The sequence below is a fragment of the Leiobunum rupestre genome, chromosome 6 (assembly GCF_980474605.1).
Source record: "Leiobunum rupestre chromosome 6, qqLeiRupe1.1.hap1, whole genome shotgun sequence".
Taxonomy (NCBI): Eukaryota; Metazoa; Arthropoda; class Arachnida; order Opiliones; family Sclerosomatidae; genus Leiobunum; species Leiobunum rupestre.
Genome location: NC_143389.1, coordinates 61,728,737 through 61,748,510, shown reverse-complemented (window position 1 = coordinate 61,748,510; position 19,774 = coordinate 61,728,737).

Here is a 19,774-nt window from a genome sequence, read left to right as displayed (position 1 = left end):
GATGGTTGTTTCAGGACGGCGATTATAGCCGATGTTTGTTTCTTTGTGCGTCTAGTACCAGGATTTTTGAAGCTCTCTCTCTCTCTCTCTCTCTACGTAAGTTTATTTTAATTTTTTTATCATAATTTTGGGAATTAGGTTTCATTTTCAAAATAAATTGGCATTAAAATGAAAGGTTTACAGTACCCAGAAATTATTTTAGTTGACACTCTGGAAATGAATTCAATCCAATCCCCTGAAATGATTGATATAACTGATAACGAGACACCGGAAATACCCATAATGACTTTACCCGATTCTCCAGAAATGGAAATAATAGATTGAACAGATAGCCTTAAGTCCGTACCCCCCTCACCAGAGTCTGTAGTAACAGATTCGCAATTGGAACGTTTAAGAGAAATGACAATAGTACGAGATTATCTTAGATAATATCAACTAACCCGTCAAATGAGCACGCCCCCTATCGTTAAATTTACATTAACCCCTTTTAAAACCTAGTTCTATCACACCCGACGAAGTACGTTATTCGCCCTCGTATACGCCTATGGATGCTCCCTCACCCTTTTTAGAATCTCCTAACTCTTCCGAAGACGATTCGGAGTTTTTGTTATCCCCAAGTACGGACAGCCTTCAGCGCTTAGCGGAGAACGTAGAAGTTGCCCGACGGGACGCGGAGGAACTTACCGCCGCTGCCTCAAGGGCAGCCGCAATGTTCGAGGAAGCTAAAGCGTTGTTAGCTGCCCGTACTGCTAGTAGTAGCAGACCCCCTCATAATATTTCCTCTCCGCGTAATAATGACCCCATAGCTGTCGCAGGCCCCTCACGAGCTCCGCAATATTCGCCTCCACCGTCTCAGGCTGGGGAAATAAGTAACGCGGAGAAAAACGCGAACCCCGAGAACGCGAATTTGGCAGCCCCCGCTTCTCCTCTTCCCCATCAAATAGGGGGAGGGCTAGCTGACGTTTTAATTCCCTCGCCATCCTTTCCTAATTTACCTGGTTCTGTAAAAATATTGAATAATAATGTCAAAAATTTCCCAAATTTTGGACTAATGGAACGGACTTTAAATGTCAGACTAGAAAATAATATCGAAAACGTTATTTATTCACTGTTGGAAACCCTATTGGAAGACTGTTTGCCTTCCGATATGGTTTCGGTTTCGTTCGTCAACATCACTAAACCCGGCTTTCAAATTCACGTCAGTTTCCGGCGTAGGGATCAATTAGAATTGCAGTGGTTGATGACGTATATCGATGAAAAAAGCTATAGATCCGAGAACGACGGTAAGTTTTTTGAAGGAGTCGTTACGGTCACTTTTAACAGAGTCAGGCTACCCCAGGGAGGAACTAGACCTGCTGGGTTAGGTATTTCCGTCGAAAAAGAGTTTTCTTTTTATAAACATTGTACCATTACAATTAATAACCCGGATAAAATTTGTTTAGCACGCGCTCTTGTTGTAGCCATGGCTCACCGAGAGAATATAAATAATAAGAACGACTCTGAACTAAAAAGGAAATATAACACTATAAGACGAAGTATAGGGTAAAAACTTTGAAGCACAGTTACAGACCTTGAAAGCGAGCTTACGCTGCGTTATCAGATAACGAATGCGCTGGGCCGGAAGCGTTAACTCGCTTCCAAGAAATCTTGCCCGAATACAGTATAATAGTTTTTCGATTACACAATCCGGCTCTTGTAATTGTTTTCGGTGACGTAGACGAAGAGATTGAATGCAATGGACCTCTCCGCAAACGTCTTTACCTTTTAAAAATTGACAATCATTTCAACGTAATTACTAACCCCAAGCCCTTTTTCGCGTTTAATAGATTTTGCGAGCAATGTTTGGTAGATTATAATAAAATCACTGACCATAAATTATCTCTTTTCTGTAACGCTTGTTGTAGAAAGCAAGATTGCAGGAAAGACGTAGATAAGATAACTTGCCAAACATGTTGAAGAGTTTTCCCTAATCAAAATTGTTACGATTATCATTTATCAGGACCCGAACCCTTATGTAATAAAATTTACGTTTGTAATCTTTGCGGGAAATTTGTCAGTATGTTTAAGCGTAAGGCAGTACACGTTTGCGGAGAGACTGATTGTCTTTCGTGTAGTGAGTTTAACCCCGCAGGTCATTTATGTTACATGCAACCTTTAAAGACCGACCGTAAAGATTCTGCCGAAAAAACTACTCGTTCTTGAATAAATAGAAATAATAAACGGGTCTACGAATCTGACAATGAACAATCACCACCAACCAAGAAAAGTACTCCAAAAACGGAAGTCTTTGTTTTTTATGACTTTGAATGTACACAAACAAAGTGTAATGAAGCCAATTCTTTGATTCACGAACCAATTTTATGCGTCTCTCAAAAAGCGTGTAAATTCTGTTTCGAAGAAAAAGATAATCGGTACGCGTGCATTAAATGCGGTGGTGGTCTTCGGGAGAAAATATATCAAAAGACCCCGTCGGCGACTTTCTGGAGTATCTTCGTACGCTTAACAGAGTGGCTGATAAGATAATATGTATCGCGCATAACGCTAAAGATTACGATGCGCAATTTATACTACGTAAAATGGTCGATTCAAAGTGGACTCCTAAAGTCTTGACTGACGGGACCAAATTCATGAATGTACAGTATAAAAAATTAAAATTCTTAGATTCCCTAAATTTTATGCCTTTCGCGCTTTCTCAATTCGTTTCCACATTCGGTTTAGATAATAATTTGAATAAGGGACATTTTCCGCATTTATTGTTTAATACCGTAGACCATGAATTTGATCCCGCCCGTTCGAACGAAACCAATTACCTACTACAAAATGACATGCCTCCGATGGAAGCGTACGACCCTAATCGTTTAAGCGGTAAGGCCTACGATGAATTTATCCAGTGGTATAACGATTCGCTGTCAGAAGCTTGCAGTAACTCGGACCCCAACTTTAATTATTTTGATTATAAAAGAGATTTAATCCGGTACTGCCGCCAGGACGTAAACATTCTTTTGCAAGGCTGTTTATCTTATCGTTCAATTTTCATGGATAAATTCGAAATAGACCCGTTCTTAACCGCGATAACGATTGCGGGAGTATGCAGTTTTATCTTTAGGAAGCACTTTTTACAGCCCAATACGGCTATCGTATGAACTGCAACCAGAGTTTTGGAGCGATCGAATGGCTTGAATGTGTGTCTCACTTACGAGGGAAGGAAATACAGTCCGCTTTTAATGGATTTGAACCTAGAATTCTTAACATTAACGTGGACGGACTTCTCGATAACGAAGTATTTCAATATCACGGCTGTTATTATCACGGCTGTGAAAGTGTTTTCCTATCAATAGCAACTTAGCGTTATACGGCGACACACACAGACCCATAATTCACGATACGCGTCAACCGTTGCTACTACAAATCGCTTGAAGCAATTGGGATACACTGTCCATGAGAAATGGGAGTGTACCTTCAAAGCCGAGAGGAGTACTAACTCTGCCATCGATGCCTATCTTTCTACTCAAAATTTAAAATTAAAAATTAAAGAGCCAATCCGCCCCCGCGAAGCCTTTTTCGGAGGACGTACGTCAGCCTTGAAATTACATCACAAGTGTAAAGAGGGGGAGGAAATTAAATACATTGATATCTGTTCACTCTATCCGTGGTGTAACAAGTATTGCAATTAAGTTACCCGTGGGACACCCTAAAATACAGGTAAAAGCTCCTTTCCCCGACATTTCTACCGTAAACGGTTGAATAAAAGCGACAATGCTAACGTCTCAATCTCTCTATCATCCCGTTTTACCTCAAAGATTAGGATCGAAACTAGTGTTTGCCAACTGCCAAAAATGTAGAGAGTCTCGAAACCAGAAGGATTGCCCCCACGAAGACTCTGAACGAGAAATACTTGGGTCGCTGACGAAGTACAGTTGGCAATCGAAATGGGTTACAAGGTCATTTCTATTAACGAAATTTGGGAATACGAGAAAGTAAAATACGATCCGTTATCGAAAGAGGGCGGTGTTTTCTCCGAATACGTCAACGCCTTTCTTAAACTCGAACAGGAATCCAGCGGCTTACCCTCGGGAATAGAGACCGATGAAGAGATTAAGAAATAGGTTGACGAATATTACGATAAAGAAGGAGTAAAACTTGATCCTACCAATATTAAAAAAACCCGGACTTCGTACCATCGCGAAGCTTTGCCTTAACTCTTTTTGGGGGCGGTTCGGTCTTAACCCGCGCAAAGACCAGTCAGCTATTATTAGCGAACCCAAAAAGTTTTTCGATTTATTCTTAGACCCCGACATAGAAGTGAAATCGGTTATCCCCTTAAGTCAAACGCATTGCGTGGTCAAGTGGGCGTTTTTGAAAGATATCGATCTTGTTTACCCAAACACGAACGTAGTAATTGCCGCCTATACTACGGCAATGGCTAGGATCAAGTTATTCTCTTATTTAAGGAGATTAGGCCCGCTTTCGTATTATTATGATACGGACAGTTGCATCTATCTAAAAGAACGAGATGGTCTGGAGATTGAGACGGGAAACTATCTCGGAGAAAGGACAGCTGAGTTGGAAAAGTACGGAAAAGGCTCGTACATCCAAGAATTGGCTACAGGTGGCGCAAAAAATTACGCCTTTAAAGTACTGAACCCTACGTCCAGTAAAGTCTCCTACGAGATGAAGGTCAAAGGGTTCCGTATAAATCAAGGCATTAAAGATTTAGTTAATATGGACACGCTTAAAAGATTGATAGGCGTCGACGGAGAAACGAACGAGCCAGTAACCGTGCCCCAGCTGCGGCAGATCTTACGGCTTACCGACCATACGGTCGTTTCCGTCGACCGTACTAAAATCTATAGACCCGTCGTAAACAAGGTACGATTACTGGAAAACTTCACTACGGTACCCTACGGCTATAAAAAGCGAATCTAATTGGTCCTGAGGAAGGGGACGTAGCGCCTGCCAATCGCTAATTCTCGCTAAATATTAAGACTCTATAGTCTCACGACTCTAAAGCGAATATAGGTTTCAGTCTTGCGACTCAAAAGTGAATATAGTCTCACGACTCTAAAGTGAATATAAAACCTATACGGGGTAAGGGACGAAATAGGTTATTCGATTATATTTTTCCTCCGCTGAAGAGTCCCATAATTGTAACCCAATTTTAATTTACATTTTCATTTGTACGTTAGTACTCGAACCATGCAATTTATTCATCCGTTTAATTGCGTAACGGCAGGCCCGAGTCAGAGTGGCAAAAGCTATTTAATTGAATCTATAATTAATCACGAAGAGGAAATGTTTGTTCCGGGTTTCAAAGAAATACATTGGTATTACGGAGAGTGACAGCCTTTAAACAATAAAATGAAACATAGGGTAGTTTTTAAAGTCGAAAGTATGGGAGAAGCTATTTTAGAAAAAATATATTTTGACCCAAAGCATCCGGCGTCTTTCGGAGGCGCTGAAAGGTTATTCCAGTCCGTAAAGTCTCACGGCCTTAGTAGGGAAACTGTAGAAAAATGTTTAAGATGAATCGACGCTTTTACGATGCATAGACCGAAATATAAAAAGTTTAAACGAAATAAAATAGTAATTAGTAATATAAGGGAACAATACCAGGCGGATATTAACGATATGCGTTCGTTAGAGGCTGATAATGACGGATACAAATATATTTTAACAATTATAGACTGTTTTAGTAGAAAAGCGTGGGGGTTACCTCTTAAAACTAAATCGGGGAAAGAGGTTTTGGAAAATATAAAAATGGTTTTTAAAGGCGGAATTCCGGATAAATTCCAATCGCACAAGGGCACGGAATTTAGGAATAAAGAAGTACAAGGAAATTTCAAAAAGAATAAAGTTAAATTTTTTAGTACCGAAAATGACGAGATAAAAGCCTCTATCGGAGAAAGGTTTAAAGGGAATATAACCTCAGATATTTGGTGTGGAACACCAACGTTTGCAGCTCTGGCCGCTCTTGCCTTTTGCTTTAAAAATGTTTGGCGCCACTGCACAGGGTAATTTGAAAAATTGAAGGGGTCTTCCATAAAGATTGCTTTGCAGGTTATATTCCCTTTAATAGAACGTTAAAAACAAAAATGTATAGATATTTTACCCATCACTCCCCAAATAGATATTTGGAATTCTTACAGGACTTGGTCGAAGCGTATAATTCTTCTTACCATAGCTCAATTAAATTGGCCCCTAATGAAGTTTCGGAAAATAACGTATTACGTGTGTACAATAATATTTACTCTAAATATTATGCCGAGAAACTGAAAATGAAACCGCAATTCCAAGTAGGGGATTTGGTTAGAATAAATACAACTAAAATGATATTTCAAAAGGGATTCGAAGCTAGTTATACCGAAGAAATATTTAAAGTCGTAGCAATAGTTAAAAGACATCCTCCCGTTTATAAAATAAAACACCTATCAGAAATCGATATAAAAGGGACGTTCTATTCGAGAGAGCTTCAAAAGGTCAGTGCGCCTCGTTCGTACAAGTTAAACAAGGTTTTACGGCAGAGTAAAACAATTGTACGTTAGTTGGCTAGGATATCCTCCATCGTTTAATAGTTGGGTTAATCAAGATGACGTCTGGGATTTACATAACTCTTCCTAGTAATACTAGAGATAAGAATAAAATCAACCCTGAAAATACTCTAGCCTCGTATTCTACAACGTTGGCCAAACCCATTAGTTTACGCGGAGATTGGGAAATTGCCCTGGTAGAAATTATTTGTCCTTTATCTTTTTATAACGTAAGCGAACCAATGGGATACGGAATAGAAATTAAGGAATTACTATCGAACCCTCCAGCCCACATAGCAGATTACAAATATACGTACGACTTCCGCGAGATACCTCAGGGCTACTACAAAAATCCTCATGAACTTTTGGCTTTACTTAATGAAAGTATTAAAGTTTGAACCTTGGTTTAAAGGAAAGCGATAATTCAGACTTCGATAATGATTCATTAGGAAAATTTGAATATAGTTTAGAAAGTGGACACGTACAATACACTTCCTATAGTAAACATTATTGCAAACTCGAGTTAACGTCGGAGTTGTAGAAAATTTTAGGATTTAGAGATAATGTTACTAATATTTCACCTACGCTAGCAATCAGATCAGATTCCCCTAAACAATTAAACTTATTCGTTCCCGATCTTATGTTCGTGTATTCCGATTTGGTTGGAAATGAAATGGTGGAGGATACATTAGCCCGTCTTTTGCGAACAATTGTTGTAGACCAAAACGCGCCCCATGGATCAACCGTTTCAAAAACTTTCGATTCTCCGCATTACCTTAAACTGAGTAGAAATTATTTTGACAGTATCGACATTAATATAAGAACTAGTTTAGGTGAATTCGTGCCATTTAAGTTTGGTACAGTCAAGTGTAAAGCACATTTTACGACGAGCTCCGTAAAAAAATGGCTTATCAGTACGTTGATAGAAATGGTCCCTACATGCAATATTATTTAAATCAGGCGGGGGGAGGAGTAGATTTATCTTATTTATCTGGGTTTGCGGGACAAAAAGGACACGGAATTGGTAGCTTTTTTCAGGGATAGCTAGTTTTGTATTCCCATTCCTAAAACAGTCTGCCAAATACGTGGGGAAAAGGGCTCTTTCTACAAGAAAGAAAGTACTGGGTGACGTCTTGCAAGGTCAGGACTTAAAAACGTCAGCCAATAAACGAATGACAGAAACTGTGGACGAAATTGCTACGCAAGAAGGTTCGGGTCGTCGCAAGAGAAGAAAAACTACTAAGAAAGCATTGAAGAAACCCCGCGCTAAGAAAAAGAGTTCAGTGAAACACCGCAAGTTCACGCGTACGGTTCGCGATATTTTTGCTCTCTAAAATGGAAGTACTTAAAAGCGAATTAAATATTTTCAACTCAGCGTTGAAAAGGGACAATGGGTATGGTACAAACCAATCTCGTCTATCGACAGCAGTTCTATCATCGAATTTGCGGTACCGGGTACGGGAGACTCTTACACCGATTTGGCCATGACAATGATATAACGGTGACAACTTGGATGCCGGGTCTAACGTTTCGCTCGTGAACAATTCTCTGCATTCGCTATTCAAACAATGCGAAGTGAAACTCAATGATACGACGGTTTCACCATCGGCCGCGAATTACCCCGCGTATATCGAAACCTTGCTCAACTTTGGGAAAGATGCGAAAAACACTCACCTAGAGACATCTGGATGGTACAATGACACGGTCGGAAGTATGGACCTCCTGACGAACACCGGATTCACGAAGCGTCAAGCCCTCGCCGCGGATTCGAAAGAAATTGAACTTTACGGGAACATTTTTTGTGACATTTTTAATTTTAACAAATATTTAATTAATGGAGTACAACTTAAAGTTTCACTAACTAGAAATAGCGATAATTTTACCCTTTTTAGCGACACTGTTGACGCGTATAAAGTCGAATTTATAGACGCTGCTCTAATTGTACGTAAAGTTAAAATTTATGCCTAAAATTTTATTAGCCCATCAGCAAGGATTATTACGTAGTAATGCCAAATATCCCTTTACTCGTACCGAAATTAAAGCTAAAACATTGGCTAGTTCGATTCAGAACGATAGTTTTGACAATATATTCTTAGGTCCAATGCCAAACAGAGTCATTATTGGTTTAGCCACCAACAAAGCGTATAAGGGCTCCGTTAAGTCTAATCCTTATAATTTTAAAAATTTCGATCTAAATTATTTGGCTCTATACGTCGATCACGAACAAATCCCTTCGAAAGCGTTGACCCCTAATTTTAATAGTAAACAATTTACGCTAGCCTATCATTCGCTATTCTCGGGAACTGGGATACACTACAAAGACGAGGGAAACCACGTCGCGGTGGCTGACTTTTCTCTAGGCTTTGCCTTATACGCTTTTGATTTGACCCACGATAATTCAGCCAGTGACGTCCCGTTTTGGAACCCAGTAAAGAGAGGGCAACTACGCTTAGATTTAGGATTTGGTACCCCCTTTAAAAGAATCTACGGTCGTTATCGTGTACGCCGAATTTCAATCTTGTTTACAGATAGATAAAAATAGGAACATTATTCGAGACTATTAAAATGACTAAGACAAACGTTGACTTATCTCAGGCACTGTATAAAACACCAAACTTTTTAGGCGAATTTTCTTCCGATAATTTAAAACCCGCCGCGAAATATCCACAATCGCTTATCATTAATTTTGGTAAAAGGAGCGAAACAGGTTCTCATTGGATTTGCGTCTACGTCGATGGAAGAAAACGATGATTCTACTTTGATTCAATGCGGCTTCCCCCGTTTTTACCCCCAATCAGAAAATATTTAAATTCAATGTGTAAGACGTGGACATTTAGTAAAAGACGATTGCAAGGACTAACTAGTAACGTTTGCGGCGAATATTGCGTAATGTATATTTTGCATAGAACTAAAGGGCAGAGTACAAAAACGTACTACCAAAAGTTTTCCAAAAATTGGGAAAAAAAACGACCACAAGATATTTTTATCTTTCGCAAATCATGCTAGAAAAATCATCACATCGAATTTGGCGATTCCATTAGCTAGAGAGAGAGGTATGGTGACTGACTGGAAAAAATCCGGTTCCAGAGGATAAAAAAATATTCCCACGCCATCTGGTATCTTTTAGAGATATGACCTGACCTCTCTCGAAAACATGCGCGCGCTTCTACGAGCGCCAAACCATTTACTTTCGAATAAAATAAACCATCCAAAAAACAAAAAAATCAAATAGAATCAGGAAGTATTGGTATAATAGTTAGGACAACGGGGTGGTTTAGGTAATCTAGCATGAAAACAAAACATTGGTAGAAATATATTATTGCATTATTCCCGCACGTTCTATTTAAAGTACTTTCTAAAAGTCATTGAAATCTGTTACCGTCATGAACCATTGAAAGAGGTTTTCTAACCGTCATTAACAAAATATCTTCAGTAAACGCAAATAAGATTGGTGAAAAAAAAACATTGCCTTAGATAATTTAACTGAGATTTAGTTAGCTTTGGGCCTTGCAATGATAAAAAAGATTGAAATTTGACACAGCCATTTTATTTAATAATATAAACTCATGTACGCGAAAAAACAATTGTAAACAATTTTCCCTATGTAACTTTTTTCACTCTTAATAAATACTTTAAAATGTAAAAAAGACTCATTATTGAAAAAAACATAACACTTACCCATTTTTTTGCAATCTTCTACGTAACTCAATTTTAAAAGAGGATTGTTTTCCGTAAACATTTTCAAGTGAGAGCTCGATTTTGACAACGTCAACGTGGTATTTCCAAAACTCTCGTTCGAGTAGCAAAGGGTTTTTTCCAAATACTCAAGTGGGTTAATATGTGACGTCAATCATTAGAGGCAGTTTAAACTTAAGTGTGCAGATCTGTTATCGCAGAGAGAGACAGCCAATAGAATTTGAGGGTTATTTATAGTTTAGTTCACGTGATGAATTAATCTCAACAAGATAGGAATTGATTATTTCTCCACGCTTCATTTCTCTTCGGCGCATTGATGAGTAAAGACCTGCTGTCGGATAGTTACGTCTTTTTACAATTTGACCAAGGATTTCCAACCGTAAAGTAAGTAACTATTTTGTTTTTTGTAGTAGACTATATATTTAAAAGAATTTGCTTATTGAAAAAAGCGTTTATATTGAGAATTTTAGAGTAGAAATTTAACCATATTGATAAAATTAGGTTTAGTAGGCTTAGAGAAAGTATCATTTGAAACTATAGAAAAATATTTGGTCTAGATCAGTTATGGACATCGAAGCGTATCGACTTGAAACGTTTCACCACTGGAAAAATCCACATGTTGCCAAAGAAAAACTAGCGGATGCGGGATTCTACTATATTCAACGGGGCGATGAAGTACGATGTTACAAATGCCATGTAATCTTAGGAGACTGGAAATCAGGAGACGTACCAGAATGGGAACACGCCAGATTCTTTCCACGCTGTCCGTCGAGGGAAAAAAGTACATCTCGCAAGAATGGGACATCCCGGCACCACCAAGGTCAGCGGCACTGGCGGAGGATGACTTCATCTCTATTCCGGTCAGACGTCGTGAGGTAGAACTTTTAATTAAATTATTTATACAAGTTGCACTTGCAGAAGGTAGTTCGTTTCAACCCTTTAAATGAAATTGTTTATATCCCTTATGAAGATCGAATTAATTACAATTATACAGGGTGTTTCCAAAATGGTGGTAGGACCGAACGTCTACGGGTTCTACAGATTATTTTAAGTCGAAAATGTTCTATGGAATTTTTCCGATTTAGGCCACCGTTTCGAAGTTACGAAACAATTGATGTATGGAGGACCCCTAATTTAACAATACATTTTAATACCTTAACGTAAATTAGCCGTTTCATTCATAAACATCGGCAATCGGCCGAAATTAAAAATCTTTCTTGGCGAACGTAACTTCTTATGAATGAATAAAAAATTAACGCGCTCACAGTGACTTCAAAATCATTTGATTGGGACGCGAACGCGCTATTTTTTTCGTTACCATGGCAATTATCTATTGAACTGTAATATTTTAAGAAATAATTGAAAATGAACTTTATTAAACCTATTAATATCAAATCAGATAATTGCCATTGTAACTAAAAAATAGCGCGTTCGCGTCCCAATCAAATGATATTGAAGTCACTGTAAGCGCGTGAATTTTTTATTCATTCATAAGAAGTTACGTTCGCCGAGAAAGATTTTTAATTTCGGCCGCGTGCCGATGTTTATGAATTAAACGGCTAATTTACGTTAAGGTATTAAAATGCCGATTCGGTTAGTCCAACCCTATGCATTAAAATATCTGATTAGAAGAATTTAAAACCACTTTTGCATAGTAAAAACGGTATTTATTTTAGAATAAACATAAAATAAATACCGTTTTTACTATGCAAAAGTGGTTTTAAATTCTTCTAATCAGGTATTAAAATGTATTGTTAAATTAGGGGTCGTCCATACATCAATTGTTTCGTAACTTCGAAACGGTGGCCTAAATCGGAAAAATGCCATAGAACATTTTCGACTTAAAATAATCTGTAGAACCCGTAGACGCTCGGTCCTACCACCATTTTGGAAACACCCTGTATAGATAAATTACGATTTAAACCGATTATATATTATGTCGAATTAGTCATATAACCAATTTTACGTAATTATGTAAACAAAGTTCTAAAATAAAATATATAAATTTAAATAACTTGTTTTTATTGCCTAGAGATTAGAAATTAAGGGGGTTCGGAAGCGATAAAGAAATTCAGGGTAACGAGGGGTGAGAGAGAGAATCTACTGATTACGGACTTAGGATTGAGAGATAACAATTATGGTTAATGGGGTGGGGAGGAAAGGGGCGTGCAGAGAGAGATAATCTTCCTATTACAGTCTGGGGATTGGGGAGGGTAGAAAGATAATCTTCCTATTACTGTCTGGGGATTGGGGAGGGAAGAAAGGGGGGGAAAGCAGAGAGAGATAATCTTGCGATTTCCGTTCAGGGATTTTGGAGGGAAGAAAGGGGGGAAAGCAGAGAGAGTTAATCTTGCGATTTCCGTTCAGGGATTGGGGAGGGAAGAAAGGGGGGGGAAAGCAGAGAGAGATAATCTTGCGATTTCCGTTCAGGGATTGGGGAGGGAAGAAAGGGGGGAAAGCAGAGAGAGATAATCTTGCGATTTCCGTTCAGGGATTGGGGAGGGAAGAAAGGGGGGGAAAGCAGAGAGAGATAATCTTGCGATTTCCGTTCAGGGATTGGGGAGGGAAGAAAGGGGGGAAAGCAGAGAGAGATAATCTTGCGATTTCCGTTCAGGGATTGGGGAGGGAAGAAAGGGGGGAAAGCAGAGAGAGATAATCTTGCGATTACCGTTCAGGGATTGTGATAAGATATCAGACCGATTATCTAAATCCCTGAACAGTAATCCTTCTCTCTATTATGAGACCAAAAAATTATTCGACAGGTTCTTCCGGAAGCGTGTCGGACCCAAGGCAGCACAGTATAAGCGGGGCCGCTCCCACAAAACACAATTTTACGGATAAAATGGCATTTCTAACAAAATGTAAAATTTTCTATGCGCTACGATTGGTTTTGTTATAGCAACAACAGTGGATAAAAGTTAAACGAAATCTAGTGGCTATTTATTTGAACATTTTCCAGCTATTTAGCATTTTTTTCTATATTCTAAAACATTTTATTTCACAAGCAAATTTCGCGAGCTCTAATAGATACAAAATTTGAAATGAGTAGCCTGAGAGCAAACTCAAAGTTTAGATACGTGACTTTTGAAAGAAATAAGATTCCTCGAGTGTTTCTACATATGGCAAACAAAACCTTACTTTAAATTTATTTTTATTAATATATCCGTCGTTAATTCCATATAATCTCGATTTAAAACTAAAAACTAATTTTTTCCAAAATGGGGACTTAGATTGACTTTTGCTTTCAGGTAGCGTAAAGTAAAGGTTTCCAGATATAATACCGAGTTAGGTGAACGACGAGAAATACCACTCAAATCACGTTTAAAAATAAGTACCTTTGAAAACAAAACAATTGAATTTAATAGATCGATTCCGAAAGATAGTGGCTGAATATTACGTCTTCCCTTAAGCTTGGGATAATGGGAAAGAAAACGACGCTATAACATAGGGAAAATGATTGTTTTCAAGAAAGAGGAAAGGAAATTACGTCCACTAAGTTATGTAATCAAATTAAGCTGTCAGGCGTAAAAATTATGTAACAGTGGTTAAGAAATTGAACAAAATATTTTTATTGCAAGATACTATAAATTTATTTACAAAATGAACTAGGTACTTCACGCATATACTGTTCAATTTAATAGCGCGAAATAGCTTTGGGAGAGCTGATGTTATCTAGATTAGTTAATCTAGCGGACTGAAACACTAAAATTAACTTTAGCACGTAAAAGTTCCGGGACCTAGCACGTAAGAGCTCGCTTATAGAAAAATAAACTGGAACGCACTTGATTTAAAATTTAACAAAATAAAGTTTTATTTACTTTGACCGCACATTGGCCACCACGTTATACATTTGGTCGGCGCACATTGCCTGACCGCACGATTTCAACAGTAAAACATTTCTGCCCTTTTTTGGGCTCTAGAGGCGCAAGGAAGCCTCCGATGGGACTCGGTTTAATCCCTCCCGGAATGCTGGGAAATTTCCAAAGAGCGTGCAACGAAAAAGGACCAGCATTCTCGCTGGAAAAAACCCAAACGTTTCACGGGCGAGCCCCGAAATGGCTCCTTACTGCCTCCACCACTAATTCTGATTGACAGCGAAAAGATACAATTACAAAAAGGATTCTAAAAAGGAGTTTCACAATAATCATACACTTTGGAAATTTACATCAATAATACAAGCAAAGAAAAAATACATATATACAAAATTAAAATAAACGTGAAAGTCTTAAGTCAATTAACTATACAGTTACACAATTTGGTTAATACAGATTTCGATTTTTAACACTCTCCCCCCTTTTGAACAGCGTTCAAAACATTTAAATTTCAAGGGGGTACAGCATTTGAATAGGTCGTTTCAAAAGATTACCATTCGGTACGCGAACCATACACGACCGCACCACTTTATCTAATCTGCTCTCAACTATATTCACCACTACTGCCATTTTCCACATCAATCGTGGTTGATTTTTCTCTTCTATCAAGACTACGTCTCCGACCTTTAAACTTTCCGTCGGGGTGCAATTCGGCCTATGGTGTGCCGATCGCAATTCTAATAAATAGTTTTTCTTCCACCTAGACCAGAAACGATCTAACAATGTTTGGCGGTATCTTAACCTTTTAGTTAACTCTTGCTGAGTGGAGTTTAAAGTTTCATTGTTCGAATAAACTCTGGATGGCAGCGATGTTAATCGTCGACCGATTAAAAGATGAGAGGGGCTCAAGGGTACTGGCTCTCCGGCTCCTTCGTACACGTAACTTATTGGACGCGAATTTATGGTCGCTTCGATTTCGGTTAACAGGGTCTCGAGTTCCTCGTAGCCGAATCGAGCCTTTCCGAGGGTTTTGCGGAGGGAGGATTTCACTGAACGGACCATCCTCTCCCAAAACCCTCCCCACCAAGCCGCTCTGTCCGCAAGGATCCGATATAATTATCACCTTTGGGTTTCTTAGGTTTTTTAAAAGCTCATTTAAATCAGACTCTGCTTTCTTAAATGTTTTCGCGTTATCACTGTAGATAATACTACAAATTCCACGCCTAGAACAAAACCTCCGAAATGATAACAAAAAATTATCCGTGGATAGGTCTGATACTACCTCTAAATGTATGGCACGGGTTACCGCGCAGGTGAAGAGCGCGATATAACATTTCTTGCCATTTCTCTCGTATAATGGACCGGCAAAGTCAACGCCGCAAACCGAAAAGGGCGGGGACGGATTAATTCGGGCTTCTGGCAGGGGTGCCATGACCGCTACAGGCGCCTTCGCTCTGAATCGCGTACATTTCGGGCAGCTTTGCACTTCTCTTTTCACTAATCTTCTGATTTTATTAATCCAAATTTTTTCTCGAACTTCAACTAAAACGTCATCTACTCCCGCGTGTTTTAATCTGAGATGGCAATCATCGACAATTAATTCAGTTAACCTGTTTTTATGAGACAAAATCCAAGGATGTTTTTCCTGGTAACTAATCCGCGGCGTCTAGACGGCCGCCCAAACGCAGTAAGCCATCTTGATCAATAAACGGGGATAATGACAGAATTTTTGAACTTTTAGGAATTCCACTCCCAGACTTAAAGCCAATAATTTCTGAGGAATAATTTTCCTCCTGCGCTACTTTTACCCAATATTTTTCAGCGTCATTCATCTCATACGCTGATAAATGACCGCTAATTCTATCAACATTTCTAGTTGAATTTCTGCAATTTTAACGAAACGCCTAACCCAAGCAGTAAGCCTATAGACCAAATTGGCAGAACTATATTTCGACAGTGCGAATATGGGCTCTCTCTTGTCCGATTCCGCGACAAGCGCCAGACTAGCTCCGACGTTCACTCTTTTCTCAATTCTAATGTCCGGATTCCCCTCGTCAATCGGAGTGAAATCGCTTTCTATTATCCTGTTCTCGGATAGCCAAGGAGGACCGTAAAGCCACAGTCTAGAAGTTCTCAACTCTTCAACCGTTGTACCGCGCGATGGTAGATCGGCCGGGTTTTCAGTTCCCGCAACATGTTGCCAATAAGAGGGGTCTGTTAACTTTTGTATCTCTCTCACCCGGTTTGAGACAAAGGGTTTCCAGCGGGCCGCGTTATCACGAACCCAGTGCAATACTATAGTAGAGTCCGTCCATATTCTAACCGCTCTAGGAGAGTACTCCAGCGTGTCAACTACGTTGGAGGTAAGCCGAGCACCTACCACCCCTCCCATTAGCTCTAATCGGGGTAACGTCAAAGTTTGCAATGGGGCGACTCTGGTCTTCGACGCCACCATAGAGGTGATTGCCTGACCATTCGGGTATATGCTTTTTAAGTAAACAACTGCCGCATAGGCGTCTTTACTCGCATCGACGAAACAATGCACTTCCGTTTCGGGATCTATTTTGGCCGGCTCATTGGCGAAATAATATCTCGGAATTTCTATCGTAGCTAGGTGAGGAAGCTCCGCGCACCATGTCTCAAATTTTTTGGAAAGGTCATCTGGCAAAGGGGAATCCCACTTTAACCCCCGACTCCACATCTCCTGAAAAATGATCTTAGCCCGGATGGTGAAAGGGGACCATAAACCCAGGGGTCGAACACTTTGGCCACAACCTTTAAGACCCAGCGTTTGGTATTTTCCATTCTCTCTGACATTTTTAAGATGTCGCTGACGTTGAAACTAAAAGTATCACGCGCCTCGTTCCACGACATGCCCAAAACTTTTGTGTTTTTGGTGGGGCTGCTTTGGGTTATAACGCTATTTTCTACCCTAATTTCCTCCCCCCAATTCGCCCTGATTTCTCTAGAGTTGCTATGGAACTTCCTCAGTTTCATTCCAGCTTCCCTTAAGATTTTTGACGCCTCACTTATTATTTGGTCAACTTCTTTCACCTCCTTATCCCCCGAAATTAAGTCGTCGACATAGAGGTCGCTATCCAACACCGCACTAGACTTAGGGGATCTGTCGTGAACAGCGAAATAAAAGACGCGAACTTTTCCGACATAAAAACCGGTAAACCTTTTTCCTCTTATTTCAAAACAGAACTGGCCGTTAATTTATTTTTACACGCACAAAATAACACCTTTTTTAACAGCAACCAAAAACTCACTTTCACGCGCGCGTGCGCTATATAAACATTTGAAAACGAATATAGTAACATGTACTATACAAAATTACGATGTGTACAACCGAACATTCCGCCCGCCTTGAAATAACGAATTTCAAATGAGATAGTAAAAGTCCGAAAAGTTACAGTTGCATACATAAATAACCCTTAGTAAACAGTTTGAATACAATTAAAATCAGTCTAGTGGTAACTGGCATAATTTAACTACGGGTCTTTTCAGTGATTTGTCAGAGGTTCTGACAGTTACGACGCGAACTTGATTGTCTTGTCCTGGATGAAGTTCAGTGATTCTTGCCATTCTCCACTTGGTTGGAGGTAAATCTTCATCTTTGAGCAAGACCAAGTCGCCGACTCGTAGATTCGGTTTTGGTGTAGTCCACTTTGGACGTTGTTGAAGGCGAGAGAGGAATTCATTTCGCCAACGGTTCCAAAAGTGCTGCAGTACTTGTTGGCCCAATTGCCAACGTGACAGGCGGTTGACGTTTTCAGAAGTGAGATCGGGTTCGGGTATTGCGGTGAGCGCATCTCCGATTAGGAAATGTCCAGGTGTCAACGCATTGAAGTCGTTTGGATCCGAGCTTAACGCCGTTAAAGGACGTGAATTTAAGCAAGCTTCGATTTGGCAAAGAAGCGTTTGCATTTCTTCAAAGTTTAGAACCATGGTGCCAAGAACTCGTTTCAGATGATACTTGACGGACTTCACCCCGGCTTCCCAGAGGCCTCCAAAATGTGGCGCTGCAGGCGGGTTGAAGTGCCAATTAATTCCTTCGTCTGCGAGCCATCGTGATACTTGATCGTTGTTGTTTGTAGAGACTATGACTTTGATGAATGTTTTCATCTCTCGATCGGCTCCTGTAAAGTTGGTTCCACAGTCGCTGTAAATGTCGGCGCATTTTCCTCGTCGAGCAACAAAGCGTTTCAATGCTGCCAGAAATGCTTCGGTGGTCATGTCACTGACAAGTTCAAGATGAATTGATCTTGTGGTAAAGCAAGCGAAGACGGCAATGTATCCCTTAAACCTGAAGTGACTTCGTCCCTTCATTAGTTTAAGGGTAAATGGTCCTGCGTAGTCGACTCCACACTTCAAAAATGGCCGAGCAGGATTTACTCTCGCTGGTGGTAAATCGCCCATAAGTTGCTTTACAGTGACTGCCTGCTGTCGTACACATGAAACACATCTTCTTATATGGAAACGTATGGCATCACGAAGACCGACGATCCAATAACGTTTCTGTAAGACAGAAGTTAGTAGTTGAGCACCTCCGTGAAAATGTTTCTCGTGCTCGTGTTGTATTAGAAGTTCTGTTAATTGGCTCTGTCTCGGTAACAATGCCGGATGCCTTTGTTCGTATGGTAAGTTGGAGTCGCAAAGTCTGCCACCAACTCTAAGAATCCCATCTTGATCGATGTACGGACGCATCGAAAGGATTTTACTTTTCCGTGGTAATTCCTTGTTTTGTTTAAGGCAAGCTATCTCTTCGTTAAAACTGTTGCTTTGGACGACCCGAATCCAATGGGATAGCGCCTGTTCGTTCTCTTCCTTCGATAAAGGTCCAGTAATCCTCAATTCTGTCGCATTTCGCGAATTGAAGACAAAACGTAGAATGTAGGCGGTGATATGAATGAGTTTTTTAAGCGCTGAAAATTTGGAAAGGAGCGTGAAATCCATTTGATGATGTGTTACTAAAGAAATAATTCGTCTTTCCTCGGATAAACATTCATTTGGCTCTGAGAGTTCATGTAGTTCTTGCGTTGTTGCGGCGAAAATAAGGCACTGCGGTCCATGCCACCAGAGACCATGATTTCCCAGTTCGCTAGCGGATATTCCTCGAGAAGCGCAATCTGCAGGGTTGCTGTCTCCTGAAATGTGATGCCATTTCGCTCTCGGTAGTTTCTCGTGGATTTCTGACACTCGATTGGCTACGAACGTTTTCCAACGTTGCGGTGGAGCTTTCAACCAAGCTAGGACGATTGTTGAGTCCGACCAGCAATGAACATCAGCTATATCCAATCTCAATGACTCCCTGATCAGTTGAATCAGAGAAGCCAAAAGTAATGCACCAGATAATTCCAGTCTCGGAAGTGTGATTTGTTTGAGCGGAGCGACTCTTGTTTTCGCAGCGATCAGTTGTATTTTGATTTGTCCGTTGTTATTCACCGTCTTCAGGTATACGGCAGCTGCGTACGCTTTCTCCGATGCGTCACAAAATCCATGCAGGCTAATGTCTGTAGCATTAGCTTGCGAAATGTGCCGTTGAACCGTAATGTTTTCAATTTCTGGTAAATCGGTTCGAAACGACCTCCATTTAGCTTCAAGTGGTTGGGGAAGTTGCTCATCCCAATTCAATTTTAGCTGCCACATTTCCTGTAACATCAGTTTCGCTCGAACGGTTACTGGTGCCAACAGTCCCAGAGGATCGAATATCCTTGCTGTATCCGAAAGAATCGT